Source organism: Mya arenaria, chromosome 8 (assembly GCF_026914265.1).
Source record: "Mya arenaria isolate MELC-2E11 chromosome 8, ASM2691426v1".
NCBI classification, from domain to species: Eukaryota; Metazoa; Mollusca; class Bivalvia; order Myida; family Myidae; genus Mya; species Mya arenaria.
This window is the reverse complement of record NC_069129.1, coordinates 49,225,201-49,236,395: the sequence shown is the minus strand read 5'-3', so window position 1 is coordinate 49,236,395 and position 11,195 is coordinate 49,225,201. Positions and strand designations below refer to the sequence as shown.

General features: G+C 33.6%; 3 long non-coding RNA genes across 3 annotated transcripts; all 3 read left to right on the top strand.

Annotated features, from left to right (window-relative positions):
* Positions 1-4,175, top strand: LOC128243843 (uncharacterized). Its single transcript, XR_008262912.1, has 6 exons — positions 1-115; positions 422-535; positions 1,691-1,796; positions 2,441-2,568; positions 2,875-2,988; positions 4,139-4,175. It is a non-coding gene; the product is annotated as an uncharacterized LOC128243843 (long non-coding RNA).
* On the top strand, positions 4,174-6,622 carry LOC128243844 (uncharacterized). The gene is made up of 4 exons (XR_008262913.1): positions 4,174-4,243; positions 4,888-5,015; positions 5,322-5,435; positions 6,586-6,622. It is a non-coding gene; the product is annotated as an uncharacterized LOC128243844 (long non-coding RNA).
* LOC128243845 (uncharacterized) lies at positions 6,621-10,091 on the top strand. The gene is made up of 3 exons (XR_008262914.1): positions 6,621-6,690; positions 7,335-7,462; positions 7,769-10,091. It is a non-coding gene; the product is annotated as an uncharacterized LOC128243845 (long non-coding RNA).
* Positions 10,092-11,195: the final 1,104 nt, after the last annotated feature.

The window sequence follows — 11,195 nt, the reverse complement described above, 5'->3', positions numbered from 1 at the left end:
GCTGTAGCCACAGGAATTTTCAAGGACAAGAACCAGTGCTGGTAAAACTGTGGTCTCTGTGGTTTTCCATACCGGCTCTCGGCAAGGATTTTCAAGAAAGGAATACCATCTCCAAGTAAGAAGAAATTCTAAGCATGTCTGGTTTGAATGCTTGCAAAATGCATCTGGGTACTCAATAAGATGAGGTTTACCTTTGATTTGTTAAAAACTGATTGCAAAATGTCCAAAAGACTATATATTCTATTAAATTTGTCCTGAAAATCTTTGAATTCATGAACTTTTCTGCATATTTATCACATTTATGACTATGTTAAAGGTTGTGTATGCCTCAAATGAGTGTTTACAGGCCTTTTTCAAACTTTAACAGTAGTGGCAGATAGTTTTATTTGTGTAAAACATTGCTTTTGTGTCTTGCTTGCAGATCATGATGTGCCAATAAGCTCCAGTTAGCTGCGGCCTTTTCCCCAGGCGGTAGTCCTGCAATCTGAATCCAGGAGATGCAGCTCTGAATCCAATATTTCAGAAGAATGAAGATGTTAGTCAACTCTGTAGTGCTTGTTTGTGTGTAAATGATTCCAATGAGTGAGATTTATAGCAAATCAGGTGTAAATAAGCATCTTATAGACAATAGTGAAGTGCTGTACTCTGAATTTAATGCCAAATCTAGCCTTCAAAACAGATTCTTAAAGTAAATTTTTTTTAAAAATGGGCATAATAATGCTATCTCTGCATTTTCTACATCATGTAGCCACCTCATACATGAAAACACTAGCAGTTGTCATGAATCTTTAAGTTTTGGTGTGTTTTTTGCCATTTCCTTTGTTGCGCCATTTGTCCCGGAAGCCAACAATTTGGCATATAGTGTTGTTTAGACTGTCTATTAACACATTATCACTAAATTTCTTGTGTTAAACTGAACAGTTCTGTTACCTTTGTATATAAGTGGACCAGAAAAGCAAAATTTTGACAAGTTGAGGCATTTCAGTTGGGCTCTATGTCATTTTTTATATAAAACACTAAGCCGATGAAGTGGAAAAACCTTATTTTGCTTAGAAAAAATCTTAAAAGAGTAGGCAGGCCAGTTTTGTGGTGCTGTTCTATAGACACCATTAAAAGCTACAAGGAAAACTTTACTTGGTCAAATTATTCCAATGCATCAGGAAATAATGGCTCTTCAAAGGTTTGCGGCTTAACATTTGAGGGAAATGGCTGTTTCTGCTTTTTATGAAAATACCACAGGTGCTAATACTTGTCTCATTCATTTAGTGTTTGATATATCATTGCCAAACTTTCAGTATGTGTTGCATATAGCCTGAAGCTGAACTATAGGAGTTTTGAAGTCTGTTTCTGAAAAAATGTTGCTTTGATATAGAGGAAGCTTTTGGAGGAGTGGCCTATTTTAAATTGTTATAAATTCTTAATTTATACAGCTATCTGGTTGAAATTTGGCCAGTTGACAGTGCTTAGCCATAGAATATTGGTGTTTGAGTATGAAATGTGAAAATCAAATCTTATATTACATAATATAAATTAATAATATATAATTTTCTTATATATTTTTGACATTTTAAAAAAAAACTACTTTCACTTTCAATTTAATGTTTGGAAATAGTTCCAAATGATGGTAACTAATGAATGAAAGCCTCACTTTCAATTCCAAAGTATAAATGGAGGGATTTTTTTAACATAGGAAGCAGACCCAGGAGGAACTGTCTGTTGAAGACCCCCCCCCCCCCCCACCAAGCTGCCCACCAGAGGCCAAGCTGTACTTGGTGTTTGCCAACATGCTGTAATTTGTAAGTACTTCAAGATAATATATTAGAAAATGGTATCCAAACTGAAGTACAAAGTGAGACAGTTTGGTCATAAAAGCCCATTGAGACTGTTTGTTCCATTCCTAAATGAATTTCTTTCATGTTGTCAATCATTTCTGATGTGGCTTTGATAATAATATTATTTTCTAATGAAACTGCTGACTTGTATCAGTCTTTGGTCTGTATTGTGCATCTATTCACACATTTTGTTTGCTCTTTTAAGCAAACATTACAATAATTGCAAATTCTATAAGCAATTAAACAAAACTTACTGCACATAGGATGCAGAATGATGTTTTATTTAGTGTGCATATGATTTTCAGCTTATGGACAAGAAAACATATACTTTAACAATCACAGCAACACAATGAGATCCCAATTTTAAAGAAATAATGCCACCTTTCATTAATTCATTAATTCATTCTATCAATCATTCATATATATTCATTAATTCATTCATTTATTCAATTTATTCATTGAAAAACTTGACATTTCTCAAGGCAAAATAAATAAAAAGTGAGCAGCTTTCATAAAGAATAGAGCCTTTTCCCTTAATGCATTAAAAAACACAACCTTAATACAGTATAAATGTTTTAAAAACCCTAATTTATTGCTTATTTTAATAGCCAGCCTGGTTGCTGTAGCCACAGAGGAATTTTCAAGGACAAGAACCAGTGCTGGTAAAACTGTGGTCTCTGTGGTTTTCCATACCGGCTCTCGGCAAGGATTTTCAAGAAAGGAATACCATCTCCAAGTAAGAAGAAATTCTAAGCATGTCTGGTTTGAATGCTTGCAAAATGCATCTGGGTACTCAATAAGATGAGGTTTACCTTTGATTTGTTAAAAACTGATTGCAAAATGTCCAAAAGACTATATATTCTATTAAATTTGTCCTGAAAATCTTTGAATTCATGAACTTTTCTGCATATTTATCACATTTATGACTATGTTAAAGGTTGTGTATGCCTCAAATGAGTGTTTACAGGCCTTTTTCAAACTTTAACAGTAGTGGCAGATAGTTTTATTTGTGTAAAACATTGCTTTTGTGTCTTGCTTGCAGATCATGATGTGCCAATAAGCTCCAGTTAGCTGCGGCCTTTTCCCCAGGCGGTAGTCCTGCAATCTGAATCCAGGAGATGCAGCTCTGAATCCAATATTTCAGAAGAATGAAGATGTTAGTCAACTCTGTAGTGCTTGTTTGTGTGTAAATGATTCCAATGAGTGAGATTTATAGCAAATCAGGTGTAAATAAGCATCTTATAGACAATAGTGAAGTGCTGTACTCTGAATTTAATGCCAAATCTAGCCTTCAAAACAGATTCTTAAAGTAATTTTTTTTTAAAAATGGGCATAATAATGCTATCTCTGCATTTTCTACATCATGTAGCCACCTCATACATGAAAACACTAGCAGTTGTCATGAATCTTTAAGTTTTGGTGTGTTTTTTGCCATTTCCTTTGTTGCGCCATTTGTCCCGGAAGCCAACAATTTGGCATATAGTGTTGTTTAGACTGTCTATTAACACATTATCACTAAATTTCTTGTGTTAAACTGAACAGTTCTGTTACCTTTGTATATAAGTGGACCAGAAAAGCAAAATTTTGACAAGTTGAGGCATTTCAGTTGGGCTCTATGTCATTTTTTATATAAAACACTAAGCCGATGAAGTGGAAAAACCTTATTTTGCTTAGAAAAAATCTTAAAAGAGTAGGCAGGCCAGTTTTGTGGTGCTGTTCTATAGACACCATTAAAAGCTACAAGGAAAACTTTACTTGGTCAAATTATTCCAATGCATCAGGAAATAATGGCTCTTCAAAGGTTTGCGGCTTAACATTTGAGGGAAATGGCTGTTTCTGCTTTTTATGAAAATACCACAGGTGCTAATACTTGTCTCATTCATTTAGTGTTTGATATATCATTGCCAAACTTTCAGTATGTGTTGCATATAGCCTGAAGCTGAACTATAGGAGTTTTGAAGTCTGTTTCTGAAAAAATGTTGCTTTGATATAGAGGAAGCTTTTGGAGGGGTGGCCTATTTTAAATTGTTATAAATTCTTAATTTATACAGCTATCTGGTTGAAATTTGGCCAGTTGACAGTGCTTAGCCATAGAATATTGGTGTTTGAGTATGAAATGTGAAAATCTTATATTACATAATATAAATTAATAATATATAATTTTCTTATATATTTTTGACATTTTTAAAAAAAACTACTTTCACTTTCAATTTAATGTTTGGAAATAGTTCCAAATGATGGTAACTAATGAATGAAAGCCTCACTTTCAATTCCAAAGTATAAATGGAGGGATTTTTTTAACATAGGAAGCAGACCCAGGAGGAACTGTCTGTTGAAGACCCCCCCCCCCCCCACCAAGCTGCCCACCAGAGGCCAAGCTGTACTTGGTGTTTGCCAACATGCTGTAATTTGTAAGTACTTCAAGATAATATATTAGAAAATGGTATCCAAACTGAAGTACAAAGTGAGACAGTTTGGTCATAAAAGCCCATTGAGACTGTTTGTTCCATTCCTAAATGAATTTCTTTCATGTTGTCAATCATTTCTGATGTGGCTTTGATAATAATATTATTTTCTAATGAAACTGCTGACTTGTATCAGTCTTTGGTCTGTATTGTGCATCTATTCACACATTTTGTTTGCTCTTTTAAGCAAACATTACAATAATTGCAAATTCTATAAGCAATTAAACAAAACTTACTGCACATAGGATGCAGAATGATGTTTTATTTAGTGTGCATATGATTTTCAGCTTATGGACAAGAAAACATATACTTTAACAATCACAGCAACACAATGAGATCCCAATTTTAAAGAAATAATGCCACCTTTCATTAATTCATTAATTCATTCTATCAATCATTCATATATATTCATTAATTCATTCATTTATTCAATTTATTCATTGAAAAACTTGACATTTCTCAAGGCAAAATAAATAAAAAGTGAGCAGCTTTCATAAAGAATAGAGCCTTTTCCCTTAATGCATTAAAAAACACAACCTTAATACAGTATAAATGTTTTAAAAACCCTAATTTATTGCTTATTTTAATAGCCAGCCTGGTTGCTGTAGCCACAGAGGAATTTTCAAGGACAAGAACCAGTGCTGGTAAAACTGTGGTCTCTGTGGTTTTCCATACCGGCTCTCGGCAAGGATTTTCAAGAAAGGAATACCATCTCCAAGTAAGAAGAAATTCTAAGCATGTCTGGTTTGAATGCTTGCAAAATGCATCTGGGTACTCAATAAGATGAGGTTTACCTTTGATTTGTTAAAAACTGATTGCAAAATGTCCAAAAGACTATATATTCTATTAAATTTGTCCTGAAAATCTTTGAATTCATGAACTTTTCTGCATATTTATCACATTTATGACTATGTTAAAGGTTGTGTATGCCTCAAATGAGTGTTTACAGGCCTTTTTCAAACTTTAACAGTAGTGGCAGATAGTTTTATTTGTGTAAAACATTGCTTTTGTGTCTTGCTTGCAGATCATGATGTGCCAATAAGCTCCAGTTAGCTGCGGCCTTTTCCCCAGGCGGTAGTCCTGCAATCTGAATCCAGGAGATGCAGCTCTGAATCCAATATTTCAGAAGAATGAAGATGTTAGTCAACTCTGTAGTGCTTGTTTGTGTGTAAATGATTCCAATGAGTGAGATTTATAGCAAATCAGGTGTAAATAAGCATCTTATAGACAATAGTGAAGTGCTGTACTCTGAATTTAATGCCAAATCTAGCCTTCAAAACAGATTCTTAAAGTAAATTTTTTTTAAAAATGGGCATAATAATGCTATCTCTGCATTTTCTACATCATGTAGCCACCTCATACATGAAAACACTAGCAGTTGTCATGAATCTTTAAGTTTTGGTGTGTTTTTTGCCATTTCCTTTGTTGCGCCATTTGTCCCGGAAGCCAACAATTTGGCATATAGTGTTGTTTAGACTGTCTATTAACACATTATCACTAAATTTCTTGTGTTAAACTGAACAGTTCTGTTACCTTTGTATATAAGTGGACCAGAAAAGCAAAATTTTGACAAGTTGAGGCATTTCAGTTGGGCTCTATGTCATTTTTTATATAAAACACTAAGCCGATGAAGTGGAAAAACCTTATTTTGCTTAGAAAAAATCTTAAAAGAGTAGGCAGGCCAGTTTTGTGGTGCTGTTCTATAGACACCATTAAAAGCTACAAGGAAAACTTTACTTGGTCAAATTATTCCAATGCATCAGGAAATAATGGCTCTTCAAAGGTTTGCGGCTTAACATTTGAGGGAAATGGCTGTTTCTGCTTTTTATGAAAATACCACAGGTGCTAATACTTGTCTCATTCATTTAGTGTTTGATATATCATTGCCAAACTTTCAGTATGTGTTGCATATAGCCTGAAGCTGAACTATAGGAGTTTTGAAGTCTGTTTCTGAAAAAATGTTGCTTTGATATAGAGGAAGCTTTTGGAGGGGTGGCCTATTTTAAATTGTTATAAATTCTTAATTTATACAGCTATCTGGTTGAAATTTGGCCAGTTGACAGTGCTTAGCCATAGAATATTGGTGTTTGAGTATGAAATGTGAAAATCTTATATTACATAATATAAATTAATAATATATAATTTTCTTATATATTTTTGACATTTTTAAAAAAAACTACTTTCACTTTCAATTTAATGTTTGGAAATAGTTCCAAATGATGGTAACTAATGAATGAAAGCCTCACTTTCAATTCCAAAGTATAAATGGAGGGATTTTTTTAACATAGGAAGCAGACCCAGGAGGAACTGTCTGTTGAAGACCCCCCCCCCCCCCACCAAGCTGCCCACCAGAGGCCAAGCTGTACTTGGTGTTTGCCAACATGCTGTAATTTGTAAGTACTTCAAGATAATATATTAGAAAATGGTATCCAAACTGAAGTACAAAGTGAGACAGTTTGGTCATAAAAGCCCATTGAGACTGTTTGTTCCATTCCTAAATGAATTTCTTTCATGTTGTCAATCATTTCTGATGTGGCTTTGATAATAATATTATTTTCTAATGAAACTGCTGACTTGTATCAGTCTTTGGTCTGTATTGTGCATCTATTCACACATTTTGTTTGCTCTTTTAAGCAAACATTACAATAATTGCAAATTCTATAAGCAATTAAACAAAACTTACTGCACATAGGATGCAGAATGATGTTTTATTTAGTGTGCATATGATTTTCAGCTTATGGACAAGAAAACATATACTTTAACAATCACAGCAACACAATGAGATCCCAATTTTAAAGAAATAATGCCACCTTTCATTAATTCATTAATTCATTCTATCAATCATTCATATATATTCATTAATTCATTCATTTATTCAATTTATTCATTGAAAAACTTGACATTTCTCAAGGCAAAATAAATAAAAAGTGAGCAGCTTTCATAAAGAATAGAGCCTTTTCCCTTAATGCATTAAAAAACACAACCTTAATACAGTATAAATGTTTTAAAAACCCTAATTTATTGCTTATTTTAATAGCCAGCCTGGTTGCTGTAGCCACAGAGGAATTTTCAAGGACAAGAACCAGTGCTGGTAAAACTGTGGTCTCTGTGGTTTTCCATACCGGCTCTCGGCAAGGATTTTCAAGAAAGGAATACCATCTCCAAGTAAGAAGAAATTCTAAGCATGTCTGGTTTGAATGCTTGCAAAATGCATCTGGGTACTCAATAAGATGAGGTTTACCTTTGATTTGTTAAAAACTGATTGCAAAATGTCCAAAAGACTATATATTCTATTAAATTTGTCCTGAAAATCTTTGAATTCATGAACTTTTCTGCATATTTATCACATTTATGACTATGTTAAAGGTTGTGTATGCCTCAAATGAGTGTTTACAGGCCTTTTTCAAACTTTAACAGTAGTGGCAGATAGTTTTATTTGTGTAAAACATTGCTTTTGTGTCTTGCTTGCAGATCATGATGTGCCAATAAGCTCCAGTTAGCTGCGGCCTTTTCCCCAGGCGGTAGTCCTGCAATCTGAATCCAGGAGATGCAGCTCTGAATCCAATATTTCAGAAGAATGAAGATGTTAGTCAACTCTGTAGTGCTTGTTTGTGTGTAAATGATTCCAATGAGTGAGATTTATAGCAAATCAGGTGTAAATAAGCATCTTATAGACAATAGTGAAGTGCTGTACTCTGAATTTAATGCCAAATCTAGCCTTCAAAACAGATTCTTAAAGTAAATTTTTTTTAAAAATGGGCATAATAATGCTATCTCTGCATTTTCTACATCATGTAGCCACCTCATACATGAAAACACTAGCAGTTGTCATGAATCTTTAAGTTTAAAAATCTTAAAAGAGTAGGCAGGCCAGTTTTGTGGTGCTGTTCTATAGACACCATTAAAAGCTACAAGGAAAACTTTACTTGGTCAAATTATTCCAATGCATCAGGAAATAATGGCTCTTCAAAGGTTTGCGGCTTAACATTTGAGGGAAATGGCTGTTTCTGCTTTTTATGAAAATACCACAGGTGCTAATACTTGTCTCATTCATTTAGTGTTTGATATATCATTGCCAAACTTTCAGTATGTGTTGCATATAGCCTGAAGCTGAACTATAGGAGTTTTGAAGTCTGTTTCTGAAAAAATGTTGCTTAAATAGGCTCAAGACCACAGTTATCTGCCCCCCCGTTGACCAAGATCCGGATGTGAATACAGAAACAAAGAGTGCTTGTGTTCAAGTATCAATATTTTATTAAAATTGAATGAAAAAGAAGCAAAAAATGTTCTTTTTGCAGAGAACTTGACTGAATTTGACACTCTATTGCAGAAATTGATAGTTTTCAATGTAAATATTGGAAAAATCATAGCTTGTGGAAGTCTGAAAATTAGTTGTTTGTAGCCGATTGACTCCCTGGCGGAAGGGTTATGTATTTGAACTCAATTTTGACAGTCGGGTCAATGGTCAACATGGTGTTTTCTTGTGATTATATTTTGTGTCTTGAATTGTTCTAGAGATGCCATGTCCTTGTTTTTCAATTTGGGTGTGTATAAAGTCAAAAGCCAGGTTAGTGTCTATATGAAACATATAGTAAAAATAACTGTGGTCTCACGCCATATAACCACCTGTAAACCCCATTTCGTCAGTTTTATTTCGGCGTAAAAATACACACGATAGTTCGGAAAAAAGGTCAAAACACTAAAATTCCTTATGGACGCATAAGTTGTTTAAAGTATAACGACGTATCGACTTTGAAATTTGAAAGGAATATGGGATGTTTTCCGTGTTTTAATTTTGTTTTTTTTACTAATTTTGTCACTTTCTTTGAACTTACCTTCATGCTCGTTTGTTGGTAAAATGTGTGAAAAATATCAATTCATCAATTAAAAGCTATCATTCATAAGACCAAACAAATCCATATGAAAACAATGAATTTGTATACAAGAACCCTCCCCCACTCGTTAAGCACAACAATAGGCCGATAGATCAATTATCGGGTGATTGACGATGACCTCGACGACACGCGTACCAATTAACGGATTAGTGTCAACATGTCCTGTGTTTTACGACCAGTGTCCCGGACAGGCAAAATAGCTGACTTACATTGGTAAAATTAAGATAATCGATTCCGATTCCGAGATTATTTTTTTTTCTTCTTTTTTTATGACTTTCCGGGACAAACATGCACCCTCCGTGACTCCGTGACAGAGATACGATTTCCGGGACAATCACGGACGTCCGGGACGTTATCACATGTATGATTTAGAATTTAATTGGCATAGTTTTGTTTTCAACAAATCTAGTGATAATTTGTTGCTCATTATTTCTCACCTGCAATAGAACTGCTTGATGTTATTGATCAAAGAATCTCCAAATTACAATTTTGATTGTAATAAGTACTTTATATGGGTTGTGGTTTTGTTTAGTTGTTCAATGTTTTATACTCAAAGTAGCTTGAATTTTGATTCAAATTGTTGCATCTTGCCATCAATCTTGTTCACTCCAGTTTTTGTGATGTCTGTGTATTTTGTTCAGGTTTAAGAAATAGATTTACCTCATACTATTTCTAACAGCTTTTAACCTATTACCTCATATCATTGCATAGGTTAGTACCATAATATCAACACCTAGCTCAGGCTAGCTGGTCAAAATTTCTAGTCAACTTGTTATGTGTTTATATATATTTGTTCGTATTTTACTTTATAAAATGTCTGTGATTTAATTCTTGATTATGATGTGATTTACTGTAATTTTATGATTCTGTTATCCTCAATCATTGTCAAATTATTTTTAAATGAAAATAAATGATCTCAATCAGAATGAGTTTATTCTATGTATAGAATTAGTAAATCCTATTCATAAACAGTTCACAGATTTACTAGCACATGTATGCATACACAGTTATTATTCATATCCATTTTGAAAAATTTATACAGTTATAAAAAGTCCAAAAGCTCTCAAAATTAACTGGACCTGAGTGTTTTCAGCTTGAAATTTGTTGAAATTATTTAACAAATCGGATATCTTTAAATACATAAAAGCGATCTCTACGGACTTGACGTGATACAGACCACCAAATAAGCATCCTATCATGATATCACCTATAAAATGCATAAAAGAGGGACTAAATATATTTAACAGAAAAGATAAACAAACTGATTGTCAGTTTTGACAGCTAAAATATCGCTTGAGAGAACCCCCAATATCGGAATGTCACGTGATCCGTTATTGGTAAATTTGATTCGCTAATGCCCCATTTACTCGTACATGCAAACAACGGTCAGTTAATCTGTTTCTGCACTGAAATTGAATTATTTTATGTCAATCAAAAGAGGAAATATTTTTCTTTTCAACTGCAAACGTTGCAATCTCAGAATGTAAAACGTTTGTTCAATGCACAGCATTGTTTCCATACTGTTCCGCTAAGGGTAACTTGACTGTTTGTATTATCCAAAATATGCATAAATAATCAAATTCAAGTTACCTCGCAGCAAGCTCTTCGAAGTTGCCATTTATTGACTGCTTTCGTTTGGCTAAATATACCTTCAATGCATGAATGGATCACAAATTGAACTGATCTAATGTCATATCACTTAGTTCATCCATCTTTTCATTTTTGGTCGAGCCAAAAATCAGTATTAACTATGTAAATAGATCAAAGTTCGTCTTAGGTCAATGTAAACGGGTCCCTGGACTTACCGAAATACGATTATTTACCGAAAGACGTATAAAATTACCGAAATACGCATGAAAGTTACGGAAAGACGCCTTCTAATGCATTTATTTTTAAATAATCTTGTATATATAATGATTATACGCATTGTAGCCAAAAATTATAAAAAAAATGGTGTTTTACCAATTAACATTTACATCATATGATAAAATTTTCTTCTAATG